The sequence below is a fragment of the Herpailurus yagouaroundi genome, unplaced genomic scaffold, assembly GCF_014898765.1.
Source record: "Herpailurus yagouaroundi ecotype Mexico unplaced genomic scaffold, PumYag 222, whole genome shotgun sequence".
Taxonomy (NCBI): domain Eukaryota; kingdom Metazoa; phylum Chordata; class Mammalia; order Carnivora; family Felidae; genus Herpailurus; species Herpailurus yagouaroundi.
In genome coordinates, this window is record NW_024412453.1 from 6936916 (window position 1) to 6950862 (window position 13947).

A 13947-nucleotide genomic window follows, 5' to 3' on the forward strand; every position below is an offset into this window, starting at 1 on the left:
AAGGGAAAACCACCTATTTTCAAAAAACTAAGATTTTTATGATTTCCACAGAGGACCTTAGGTTGAGAAAAATGTACTCCAGAAATGTTTATACTCAGGATATTTGAACTGTGTCAATTAATTTATAAGCCAGTAGTTGAAGAAGGTGCATGGGCTGAGATAGCAAAAAAAAAAAAAAAAATCTGAATACAGAGGACCCATCAAGCTCTTGTCCTCTAACTCAAAAAACTAAATCTGCATCACTGCTGGTGGTTTTCATGGGTTGTTAGGAGAAGTTCTCTTCCAGAAATACAGAGAAGTTTTAGGGGAAGACTTGGATTTACACAAAAATAGGATGGGAATTGGGACTGAAGAGGGATTTAGGAAAAGTGGAAATCTGAAACTTGGGCAGTTAAAAAACAGCAGGAACAGAGGTGGCGTTTGAAGATGATAAATTTAGCTTAGCATATATGTTTGCATAGAGTAAACTAATAGCTTTATAATTATGTGCAAGAATGCATTTGTATATGACTCGCATGCCTGTATGATTATATAAAATTTGATGTGTTCCTTTAACCTAAAGCCAAGTGTACACAAAGGATTAACATTTGTGAGAATATGCCTTTAAAGGCATTTAGGACAATCCTCCCCAGCCACTTGGGTATTTGATTTTTGTAACAACCGTTCTGCAAGGATTGTGTGGTCTTAATTTTTTTTTTTTAATAAAAGGTAAAACTACTCTAAAAAAAAATAGACCTTATTTCTTGAATATAACGTGCACAGAGTTTCCATACACCACCTATCCCCACACTCGCAGCCTCCCCCATTTTTAGCAGCACCCCCCCCCCCAATCAGGGTGGCACGTTTGTTCCAATCGATGGACCTGCACTGACCACATTCTCACTCAAAGTCCATAGTTCACATTAGGATTCATTTAAGGTGCTGTTCATTCTATGGGTCTGAACAAATATATCATGACCTGTATCCACCATTATAGTATCGTGCACAGTATTTTCACTGCCCTAAACGTCCTGTGTTCTGCCCATTCTTCCTCCCTCCCCCCAGGCCCTGGCAGCCCCAGGTCTTTTACCGTCTTCATAGTGTTGCCTTTCTCAGAATGTCAGATCTGGCATCCTGCAGTGTTTGGTCTTTACAGACCAGCTCCTTTCACGTAGGAATATGCACCTAAGATTCCTCCATGTTTTCGTGGCTTGAGAGTTGGTTTGTTTTTTAGCACCAAATAATAGTGCATCACCTCAGTGTCCCACGGTTTGTCCACTCACCTGCTGAAGAGCATCTTGGTCGCTTCCAAGTTTTGGCAGTTCCGAACAAAGTTGCTATAAAGCAAGTGCGGGCTGCAGTATGGACGTAAGCTTTCAACTCGTTTGGGTAAGTCCTAAGGAGTATGATTTGCCGCATCGTATGTCAAGAGCGTGTCTCGTTTGGGCAGGCACTGTAAAACTCCTCTTGAGAATTTTAGGGGCCTTCCTGATAGAGAATCTGGAGGTACAAAGGTACCATGGGTGGAAATGGATGAAGGAAAGAGCGTCGCAAGTCACTCTGCCATGGGGTCTTGTCTTGGAGAAGTGTGGAGCCGTCATGACTGAAACAGAAGTGCCTTCTTGCAAGAGCGATCGAGCCAGGCTTGTGGCCAGGAATGACATCCCTTCATTCACAAGAAGACACGGTCCTGTGCAAATCTTGGGCTGGAGGCCTTGAGCGCTGATACCTTCTACATAATTAGGTCACGAGGCACATGCAGGAGTGAACCATGCTTGACCCCGATCTTTGATATCATTAAAAACTGGGGGACAATCACATTTTTGAGCTTTTTTCCTAAAAGGAAGACTCCGAGAGAGAAATTTCCCCTCTGCCATCTTGTTTCATGAGTTTATGGAAACTCCCATTACACAGCACCTCAAAGAAAAGACAAGCCAAGGAAACTTACTGGACAGCTCTCAGAGTAACACTTTTTTTAAAAGTATTTTTCCCCCTTGATCTTAAAATAACTGGCTTTTTGAGCCATGAGAAATAAAACAGGCATTTGCTTTAATTACTGTAACAATGCACTTTTGAAGATTCAAACATCTGAGCTTTGGCACTGGACACATATTTAATGAATGACTGTCCCTGAGCACTGGTAGAACGTACCAGAAAGGTATGGAATGCTTTATATAAGGCCTTCACATATGTTGTCCTGTTTAACAACCCAGTAAGGTAGTTGAGGCAAAGATTCTGTCGCTCTGTGCTCCTCCTTGAGAAAACACAGGCTCAGTTCACGGACTATCCTGTGGCTTCAGAACAGAGAGAGAGCAGGCTTCAGAAAGCAGGAGGGCCTGAGGAAGTGATCAAGAGGGTCTGAGATACTCTGGGGAGCCGGGTGGCTGGAGGGGGGACAGGCCGGCCCTCGCCATCAGGCACCCAAGGCCTGTGGTTTCAAGTTGGCTGGGAATAATAGCTAACAGGAAAGCTGCACAATATGTCCGTTTCACATGGATCATCTCAACGACTGTTTACCAACAGCCAGGGCTTAACTGCTGCTCTTCCCATCTCACAGATAGGGACGCTGAGGCACGGAGCAGTTAAAGGAATGGCTCCTGGCGGAACGGCTACAAAGGGGGCACCGGCCACTAACCTCGGAGACCTGTCTTTAGCCTGCAGGCCAATTCACCTGGGCATCTCCCTTTCCCTTTAAAGTCCTTGTGGAAGCGAATCATGGCAACGGTGGGCTCCAGTCCCATCGGGAGCCTGGGCAAATCTCTTCGCTGCTCTGGGACCTCAGTTTTCTCACCTGCAAAATGGGGGTGATCGGGCAAGCCCCCTCCCCCATCCGACCCGGTTACCCAGGGAGGGGTTGTGGACCTAGGTGGGGTGCGTGCGAAGCCGGGAGCCGGGCGGGGGTCTTCCCAGCTCCTCCGACCCCCTCCCCAAGCCCTGTGGCTGGGAGTAGCTGGGGCCCACGTGGGCCCGCGCGGCGCAGTCGCAGCGGCCGGAGGCAGCGCGCCCTCCCCCGCGCCCGCCGCGCCGGGAGGCCGCTCCGCACCATATTTAGTCAGGGGGAGCGGGCAGCCCCGGGCTGGTATGCGGCGCTGGGGATTCCTGCAGGAAGGCGCCCGCGCCTGCCCTTTTTGGGTTGTCGCCCGCCCAGCGCCCCCCGCCGCGCCCGCGGAGGGAGGACCGGCCCGGGGACCCGGGGCCCGTGCGGGGCGGGGAGCGGGGCGCGCGGGTCCGCGGCCTGGCGCGGGGCCAGCCCACCGCCTCGGCTTCCTTTTATGGCCTGTGTGCGTGCGGGCGACGGAGCCCGGGAGAAGACGGAGAGCCGGGGAGAGAGCCGGCGACGGAGATCCGGAGCCAGAGACACAGGGCCAGAGATAGAGGGAGACAGTGGGAGACGTCCGGGAGAGACACAAAGCCAGAGACCGCGGGAGAGGTCGGGAGAGACACAGGCCAGAGGCAGAGGGAGACAGAGGAGAAAGTGAGAGACAGAGACATACAGAGTGACCGCAAGGCAGGAAGAAAGAGTGACGGAGAGTCACTGCATCAGAAGTATGGGAGAGAGACGAACAGATTGACAGACACAGGCAGAGGAGGGGAGGGAGGGGTCCTACGAGAGAGGGGAGCAGGGGTGAAGTTTTAAGCAGCTTCTTCATTTGCAGGAACTTCTGGGGCGGGGGAGGAAGAGTTGGGAACTTGCAAGGGCAGGGTCGCACCCACTTTCTCTTTGCATCCTGACTCACACCTTGCAAGTTACATAAATATACCCTCCCCGACACACACACCCACACACCCATTTTTCCGCTGCAGAGACTGAGGCTCAGAGCAGGGAAGTGACTCGCCTGAGGTCAGGCAGTCAGCGAATGGCACATCGGGCCTCAAGTCCCTGCAGCAGGTTGTTGGGTCCCCCCCCCAACTTTTTCTTGTGGGTGGAGGTGGAATAGCAAGTTGGGAAAAATAAAAACTTCCCCTTCCCAAACGATTCCCAGCCGTCGGGGGCTCCTGCCTTGCACTTTGCAAAGTTCAAAAAATCCCCTTACTCTACCCTTCATGCAGTGCGGCCGGCCCCCTTTCCAGGCACTGGATGGCGAATAAAAGGGGGAGCGGGGCTGGGAGGTGGCAATTCAGACCCCCCACATTTGCCCCCTCCGAGGGGAAGGAAGCGGTTAAAATCGGGGTCGTGCACTGACTGAAGGGAGACCTTCTCAAGCATCTCCCCTCCCCGCTCCCAGACGCTGATCGCTCGGCCCCTTGCTCTGGGAATCAGAGCCTCGGTGAGTGTCCCAGAGCCGGGTTGGGGTGGGGGGGGCGGTGTGAGACACCGGCCCGAACTCTTCTGCGGGGAGCGCCACAGCCCCCTGGGTCCCCGCCACGTGTGCGCCCCTGTCCCAGCGCCGCCGCAGGTGAGGCCAGGAACGGCACAAAACGCCGCGCTTCCCGGGCCCTGCAGGGGGCGCTGCGGAGCCAGCAGCCTGGGACCCTCCCTCCTCCTCCCCCCCGGGCCGCCTCCTCTTTCCCACCGGGGGCAGCTCCGGGTCTATAAAGACAGGCTTCCCGGGCGAGCCGGGAGATTTGGACGCCCCTGCCTGGGAGGTGTGCCAGATCTGAGCTCTCCACCCGGTTTCTTCTCCGCTGTCCCCCCAGTTGGAGATCTGTAAGTAGGGTGGTACTGGGGGGTGGGCAGCTGGGTAGGGGTCATCCTACAGGGGCTGGGGAGCAGCAAGGTGTTTCTGTTGCCATCCTTGTCATACGGTCAAGGACTCTGGTGAGGAGGTGGGGATTCACAGTTTTCATTTCTCTGCTTCATCAACCTAGGTTTTCCCCAAACCTCCATCTCCCCAGGTGGCCAACCAGAAGTGCCACCTTGGGGGTACTTGTTAAAGACAAAAATTCCGTGCTCACCTCCAGTTACACTTGAATCTCCAGAAAAACTGTACTTAAAAAAAAGGGGGAATCCCAGATGATTCTTATGAGACACATCTGGGAGATGTGATCCCTTCAAATCTCAGAGGAGCAGCTTCCATTGGCTTCTAACTTTTATTCTAGGCACAGATAAAGTACAGCTGAACTTCCCTAGAAAGTCATTTCCAATCACAGAGGCGGGCAAAGTAACGCTCTGAGTGGATTTGGAAGCCTGGCTTAATTCTGTTGAAAACGTGCTAAATCAGTGAAAAACACGTGGGCAGATGCTTCCCAGAAAAGGGAGTGCGTTTTTCATCAGTTTAGAGGATGTGTTTGTTGATCACGCTAGAGAGGGAGGGCTGGTTATGATGCAGTTGATTTATCACAGCCCAGTTTTCTTCCAGACTCCCCTCCCCCATTCCAAAGTTTAAAAAAAAAAAAAAAAATCTTATCCAGGTTGACCCCAAGGGCTTCAAATACCCAGACAGATGGGACAGTTTCGATTTGCATCCATGGCCTGCAGGTGTGTTAAGTAAGAGTGCCCTGGGATTTCCTGTGAGTAGCTGGCACCCCTGTTGCTCTGAACGTCCCCACAAAGTGGACCAAAGTGAGAAAAAGTCTGGCTGATGTCTGTTTCAGGTTTCCCCCTGCACAGAGAGCTGGTGGGGATTTTGCTGCCTGAGGAAGGGCGCCATTCAAAGCTATGCTGATCAAGACGTTAGAGAAAATAGTTAGAAACCCAAGGAGAGGGTTTGGTTACAGTGTTAAGAACTGAGAGATTAAATGGTTAAGTGGCCAGGGTTTGGCCAAGGGAAGGCAGGTGGATTGTTAGTAAACCGATTTGCATAGTTGTGTTTTGCTTCGTCTTCTCGATTGGTTTAGTTTCCTTAAAGGTACCAATGGAGAGGTTTTTCTGTTTCGTTTGTTTTGTTTTTACAGAGAGGGAACTGGAAGGTGCTGGGCTGAAAGGCATTGGATGGCAAGGTGTAAAATAGGAGGTTGAATTTCTGTGGAAGGAAGTCTTCCCTTGGTGCTTTTCCATTGAGACAGCCACCACTGATGGGATAATTATGTACCAGGCACTGTAACGGTGTTTGATTTAATTTATCTCATTTAAATGCTGCAATGACCTTTTAAGGAGGCACCATGATGCCTGTTTAGTCAAAAGGCAGCTGAGGCTCAGGGAGGTTAAGTAACTCGCCCAGCATCACACAGCTAGCAAGTGGTGGAACCCATTCCTGGGTCTGTCTGATACCAATGCTATGTGGTCTTGACCCACCACCTTTTGTCTTTACCATGAACAAAACGTCTTTTGGAGTCAAGTTTCGGGGGGGACCAAATGCTTCCGGAAAGCAAGGGTTTATCATCTTCTCTCTGCAGAAAACATAAGCTGACCTTTTGGGAATTTAAAATAAAACGCACCGTTTGTCTCCTGGTGGTGTGGTAATCTAGCTGGGGCCGATGGGTAGACTGCCATCCCAAGAGTCTAACTCATGAACTAGACGAGCTTTCTCCAAGAAGCTTCTGGGGCTCGCCTGGTACACACCGTGGTTTTTTATTTTCGCATCTGAAATAGACGTGTTCTTCCGTACAAGGTATTTGTTATGGATTTGTTATCATTACTTTTCTGTCCGAGGGCTGAGATTGAGGCAAACATGGCCATGTATGGTAGTGTTTTCCATGAGGCCATACCCGGCTCGCTTGCAAATTAGCGTCGTAACACAGCTTTGTTGGTCGTGACTCTGGGGGATTTCTTGGCCCTTGTCCTTCCCATTTGGGAACAAGTGGAGGGGCCCGGAGGAGAAGACATTTGGGAGAAAAGGAGGATTATTTTTCCCTGCTCCTCTCTTATTTAGAATTTTTTTTTTTTAATTAAAAAAAGGTTTTTAGCCACTTGGGTTTATTAAACTACTGCTTTCCAAGATAGGAGTAGAAAACAATACCTGGTGATTATCTTTGCCAGACCATATTGCACTGGCAGTGAACTAACTCCAAGGCTCCACAAGACCATAAGGATTACTGTCCAATCCTGTAACGAATTTCTCTAACACTCTTCATTCGGGGCAGGCCCCCACAGTCTCCTAATTCTGTGTCTTCCTCTGACATGGTCTCCTCTCTGTTCCCTCTTCCCGGAGCTCTGCCCCACCAAGGTTTGGCCAAACCAGCCAGTCAGAATCGTGACTTGACCGACCGTCATTCGAATTGATTCACCTCCAAGGACCTGGGTCTCCTATTCAGCATTTGGTGCTCATTACTGAATAAATCAGTTAGATTAGAACTTGTGATCTTAGGGACCTGCAGGGGAACGTTCTAGAGGCTGTTGATGGCCAGGATCAAGGAGCTGGCAGACTCGGTTCTTGGTGAGGGCACTCTTCCAGGTTCGAAGAAGGGTGCCTTCTCGCTGGGCACTCACACGGCCTTTCTTGACAGTTTTATTTTGGAGGAGGAAGGGTCTCTTCTTTCGTCAGCACATCGGGGCCAAGCAGGCGGACGCCCTGTTGGAAATTGAAATGGATTTCCGTGTAATTCTCAAATCAGATCCGTCTGAGATTTTTCCGGAAAACCAAGTCCGCTGTTAAATCCGCTGGAATCCTAGAATGTCATGAGCAAGTTTGGAAATCCTCCACACCGGACTTCACAAACCTCCGTTTTCCCATCTGAAAAATGGGGGTGGGGTGGGGGAGAATAGCTCATGTTTGGTGAGCACTTTGGCCAGTCGACACGCTGAGCCCTTAACTGGCATCATGTTACCATCTTCGCAACAACCCTTGGGAGTAGATATTGTTGTTGGCCCCTTTTTACTACTGTGGTCTGAATAACTTGCTCAGGATAGCTTGACTGGCCCAGGAGGAAGACTGGATCCTGCAGATCCAGCTCTTTGTAACTCTAGAGCCCAAGGGATTACCCTGTCGGGAGGATTAAGTGGGATTAATGCACACGAAGGGGGTAGCATCGCCTGGCCTCTGCCTCACTTCAGTGGGCGATTATTTATCACGTACGTGCCCAGAGACCTTAAGGATTGTGCTTCATGTGGCGCAGCTGGTACTTAGCAGAACCAGAAAGCCTATCGTGTGACCTTTATGTCAAGGAGAAACTTGTCCCTTATTTTCATTTTGTGTCCTGCCTCCGTAATCCCAATCCCTATTTGGCATGAAGGTGGTAGTTAGAACCTTCTACTTGAATGTGGCCACACTTGCTCCCCTACGCCAGGCACATCGCAAATTCCAGTTCTACTGGGCCATTTGTGATTCATTTCGGGCCATCATGGCATCCTGGAAGGGCTCACCTAGGAATGGGAACCTATCTGGCTTTTCAGGTGGCTCTTTGGCTCCCTGGAAAAGAGGGAAAAGGCTCCGCCTTCCTCCCCTGACCTTGAAACAGTTGAGCCATGGCCACACGTTGGAGGAGAGGCTGAGTTCGGGAGAAGGCCAAGCGGGAATTTGCAGGAATTTTGTAAGGCTCAGGTGAGGGAGGAACTAGTTAGTGCTGTCCATTGCTCCTGCACGGGGGAGTCCCGTATCTTGAACCTGCATTAGTGATTCAAGGGTTTGGATGGAACAGCCCTCATCAAAGTCCCCAAGAAAGGGCCCACTGCTCACTCATGCAGGCTTGAACTTGCCCCATTACTATACCCGTTCCTTCCTTCCCCTGGTGAAGCGAACCGTGGAGCAGATGACGTAGAATCTCAAAAGGGGCCTCGGTCTGAGACCGCTGGGTCCTGATCTGGGGTCACGATTGCCAGTCCCCCGTCTCCTCGTAGAATGCCTGTCTCCCTGAGCCCCTTCCTCCTTGCCCTCTCGATTCTTCCTTACCCCCTAGGTGTAATCACGGTCAGTGTATTTTCTTGGGTGTCTTTCCAAAACTTTGCTACGTCGAATTTCCTTTTTGTCAGAAAAAAAAACCTGGCATTCCGGACATTAGGATTTTTTTTCCCCACTTAATCGTAGATCTTCAACATCTTTCTCTATTGGCATGTTTTGGCATGTTTAAAAATCAGCTGTATAATCCTCTAGTATTGGAAAGTACAGCTTCTTACTGAAATAACCCCTTATGGAAACATACCAGCTGCTCCCCATCACTTAGAGTGTTTCAGGGAACATCCTATATCTATTTTGGTCTAATTACATGAATTTATCTGTAAGATCAATTCCCAGCAATGCAATGGCCAAGTCAAAGGGCACGCGCATTTATTTTTTTTTTAAACATTTTTTTTTCCAACGTTTATTTATTTTTGGGACAGAGAGAGACAGAGCATGAACGGAGGAGGGGCAGAGAGAGAGGGAGACACAGAATCGGAAACAGGCTCCAGGCTCTGAGCCATCAGCCCAGAGCCCGACGCGGGGCTCGAACTCACAGAACGCGAGATCGTGACCTGGCTGAAGTCGGACGCTTAACCGACTGCGCCACCCAGGCGCCCCAGGGCACGTGCATTTAAAATGGATAGATATTGAGAAATGTCTGTCACATTCGAGACTGTACATTAATTGTAAGCACGTTATGCCAGGGCTGGAAGATAGAAAATACCCTGGGGCTTTGAGGGCCGGAAATGACCAGTTCTCGCTTTCCCAAAAGTGTTCTTCATAGGAGCTATATCGTGTCTCTTGCTAACCAAGTTCTCTTGGTAGGAGAGAAAAATAATTTCACTCTACTAACTAAAAAACTTCCTTCTGGAGTTACTTTATTTATTTCTTAATGTTTATTTATTTTTGAGAGACACAGAGAGAGAGAGGCAGCATGAGTGGGGAGGGGAGAGAGAGGGAGACACAGAATCCAAAGCAGGCTCCGGGCTCCAAGCCGTCGGCACAGAGCCCGAAGTGGGGCTTGAACTCATAAACTGTGAGATCATGACCTGAGCCAAAGTCAAACCCTTAACCGACTGAGCCACCCAGGTGCCCCGGAGTTACTTTAAACACAGTATTTAAGTCAGGGGAGATGTCCCAAAGCAACAGTGAAACGGTCCACTGCTTGCCTTTTTCCTGTTAAGGTGAAGTAGGGCTTCCTTGGGATCACACCCTGGGGAGGTGGAGGGTGGTATGATTGATGGGGGGAGTGCGGAGGGGGCCAGGCCTTGAAGCAAGCAAGAGCTTTTCTGCTAAGAGTAGATTGGGCGTCAGGTGAATCTGGGTTTAAATCTCGACTCCAGCTTTTGCAAGAGAAGGCTTTTAATTTAGTTTACTTTCCAGGACCTCTGTAATCTTACAGGAATAATAAATTATGCTCACCTTGCTGAACACTTAGGACACATAGCAAGCTGGCGTATTTAATAAATGGCCTGGCTTGATACCCCATGAATAGAAGGGGCCCAGTAATTACAGTGGCTATTACCAATAACAGATTTAGAATCCAATTGTCTCATGCAGACAGCTTGGGGCAGAGAGAACTGATGCACCTAGGGATCCTGGACCCTCTCCTGTTTCCCTCTACACGCCCGGCTCCTTCCACACCTGCCCCAGGACTTGAACTAGTTTCTCCGATGCGGAGGTCCTTCCAGCTGGTGGACTGTGTCCTAGACCGGGCTCAGCGGGTGTTCATTTTGGCTGCACGGCGCTTAAACTGTGCGATGATTTAACTTGAGTGGTGGCTGTTTCGCACCTAAAGTCAGACTTCTGGGTCGACTGCAAGCCTGGAAGTTCAGGGTCCACATACTCATGAGGTGACCCCGGCTGGAGTGAAGGAGCTACCACCATCTCTAGGCGGGGTAAGAGGGCTCTCGGCCCATTTGCTCCCGCGACCCCTGTGGACACTTAGGTTTGTGTCTGTGGTCCAAGCTCTTGAGCCGGCCGCTTGGCAATAAAGTCTTCAGGGAAGCTGTTGACCAGGCGTGATGATGTGCAAATCCTATACTATTCGGGCCCTGGGGTATTTGATTCATTTTTTATTAGTGCGGAAGCAGAAAGGGCAGGATCTTTTTACCCCTGCGTCCCTCTGGGGAAGATAAAGCTGATGTTAAAACACACCAAGCTGAACGGTCTTGTGTGGTCCGATTCCAGCCCTTTGGTACGGAATCACAGATCCCATAGAATGTCAGTGTCAGGCCAGCCCACTTTCTTCCCCCAGATGAAACATGCAAGGCTCAGAGGGGGAGAGTGACTTGGCCACAGGCACCCCGCGAATTCGTGGCAGAACTGGGACTTGTAACCGGGTGGTTTCACAGAAGCTGAAGAACGGCTTGTTTGTGCTGAAAGAATGAAGCTGTGTGGTGTTGGCGGGGAAATCAGGACCGCGTGCACAGCGGACACACTGAGCCGTGTCGTGTCCCACGTTGCTGACCTCATAGCCACAGAGTCCTTTGTTTTCATCAAAAGGTTTGAGAGCACCGCTCGATCCCTGAAGCGTCCTCAGTGTCCATCTGTCCTTTGTAATACCCCTGCAGGTGCCCCTTCAGCCCCCGACGTCTGGGCGTCTGCGTCTTATCTTGGGATGTGTTCACTGACCCCGTGTCACCTCCAGCAGTTGGCCTTCCAGGTTGGTGTGGACAAAGTGGTGACTGTCCTCAGCCTTAACTGTCTTCCACAGAGAGTCCTGGGTTTTCTTCTAAAGCAGTGGTTCTCACCGGGGACGATGTCGCCCCACCCCCCAGGAGACATCTGGCAATGTCCAGAGGTCTTTGGGTTGTTAAAACTGGCAGGGCCGGGGGCGCATAGGCAGCTCAGTTGGTTCAAGAGTCCGACTTCAGCTCAGGTCATGATTTCACGGTTCGTGGGTTCGAGCCCCGCGTCGGGCTCCATTGCTGACAGCTCAGAGCCTGGAGCCTGTTTGGGATTCTGTGTCTTCCTCTCTCTCTGCCCTTTCCCCGCTCGCACTTTGTCTCTGTCCCTCTCAAAAATTAATAAACATTAAAAAAAAAAAAAGAAACTGACAAGGGGAGGAGCTACAGGCATCTAGTAAGTACAGGACAGGGACGCTGTAAACAGCCTAGAATGCATAAGACAGCCCCTCCCCCAACAAAGACTGACCGGCCTCAAGCGTCCATGGTGTCAAGATTGAAAACCCCTACTTGAGGGGCACCTGGGTGGCTGAGTCGGTTAAGCATCCGGCTTCCGCTCAGGTCATGATCTCGTGGTCTGTGAGTTCGAGCCCCGCATCGGGCTCTGCACTGGTGGTGTGGAACCTGCTTGGGATTCTCTCTTTCTCTCCTCCTCTCTGCCCTTCCCCCACTTGTGCTCTCTGTCTTTGTCTCTCTCTCGCTCTCTGTTTCTCTCAAAATAAATAAATAAACTTAAAAAAAAAACCAAAAAACGAGAAACCTCCTTGGAAGTAAGGACTACAGCAGGGAACAGGAAGGAGACCAGGTTTTGTTTCCACTGAGCACAAGGAGAGTCCTCTGACTGGAACTGATCATTGCTGTTATTTTGCAAGCTACTTTTTATTTTCTTCCTCCCAGTGCCTCCCCTAATGCCCCACCTGGGACTTTTTTACCTGGTTGTCACCATCCCAGATTTTTGAAAACTCAAGGCTCTGGGTGCATGCTGAGGCACGTCCTTATAACGATTAAGCCAAATTATCCGGAGCCTTCTACACTGATCCAGGATGTTTCTCGGGTGTGCCTGTATTTCCTGTCCTCAAATGTTCTGCCTGTTTCAAAGAAGACAAAGCAGGAAAGATCACCTTGAAAATACACCTTTATTCAGATTCCACCATAGCTGGCTGTGCCATGATGGGCAAGTTACTTAACCTCTCTGTGCCTCCGTATCCTCGTCTGTAAACCAGAGTTGATGGTGCACCCTGTAGTGTTTCTGAGGGGATTAAAGGAGACCATAGCTGGTACCCAATAAAGATTTAGCGGCTCTGATTACTAATATTAATATTATTAACTTGCTAGGCTCACTACATTTTCTCGAGGGCATATTTGTGAGATTTCATCGGTGTTTGGTGGGAAAAGAAGTCTGTGGCCAAATGTTTTGGGGAGCCTTGGGTCTAAAGGAGTAAAATCGCTTTCGGGTTTTAGGACCTGCCAAAGTCTTGGATGTCCTGATACTGTCCTGCCTTTCCATGCACAGGTGGGGGGTGGGGATGTGGGTGGGGCAGGGGGTGGGGGGAGGGAGCACTTTGCCAGTGGATTTAACCACAGAGTCGTTTTCTTTCGAAGAGTATCTCAATCTCCCTGAATCCCACCCAACTCCCACCCCTTAATATTTCAAGGGATTAGGGTTCCAGGGAGCACACTCTGGGAAATGCTGTTCTCGGGTGAAGCCAGGCTTCCTCTTGCCTGTGACCAAAGCAGATTTCGTGCATCGTAACAGTCAGAGACAGCAAAGCCCTGAGAAGTGAGCCAGCTTCTCTGTCTCCTTTTTTAGACAGAGACAGACTCTTTACACTCGGTCTTGTTTGTGTTTTTGATTCTTAGATTAGAGTTCCTGGCGACGGGGATTCCTGTGTCCTTGTATTTTTCTGTTGTGTTTTTTTGTGTTTTTCTCACTTTTAAGGCAGCTGACCAACATTGCAATTAGAAGGAACCCAGTTCATTGACATGTTGCTCAGAACTTTCCCCCGAGCCCTCTTAGGTATATTTAGAAACTATTTTATAATTTTTATAATTTTTAGTTGATTGAGTGAGTGAGTGATTGAACCGGGGGGGGGGGGGGGGCGGGGGGGGCGCGGTTACGGGACCGAGGATCCGAAGTGGGCTCTGTGCTCACAACAGACAGCCCGATGCGGGGCTCGAACCCACCAACCGTGAGATCATGACCTGAGCTGAAATTGGATGCTTAACCAACTCAGCCACCCAGGTGCCCCTTGGTACTATTTTAAAAATGCTTCATTGCACACTAACAAGTGTACTTAACACTATTGAACTGTGCACTCAAATGGTTAAGGTGGTCAATTTTATGTAATGTGTGTTTTAGCATAAAGAAGAAAAAAAGGAAACCAGAAGTTTTCATGGAAGTGAATACTTTGTATCAGAAAAGTGCACGGGCCGCCTTGGTAGCTCAGCGGGTTAAGTGTCCAACTCTTGATTTCCACTCCGGTCGTATCTCCAGGTTTGGGAGTTTGAGCCCCAGATTACGCTCTGAGCTGACAGTGCAGAGCCTGCTTGGGATTTTCTCTCTGTTCCTCTCTCTCTGCCCCTCT

At 49.9% G+C, this 13947-nt stretch overlaps 1 protein-coding gene across 1 annotated transcript in view; it reads left to right on the forward strand.

Moving 5' to 3' along the window:
• Positions 1-4497: 4497 nt before the first annotated feature.
• The window catches only part of MYH11 (myosin heavy chain 11), a 127721-nt gene continuing 118271 nt past the window's right edge, over positions 4498-13947 (forward strand). The window contains exon 1 of the mRNA XM_040459627.1: positions 4498-4627. The gene's annotated coding sequence lies outside the window, so the exon portion shown is untranslated. The remainder of the gene's footprint in view (positions 4628-13947) is intronic.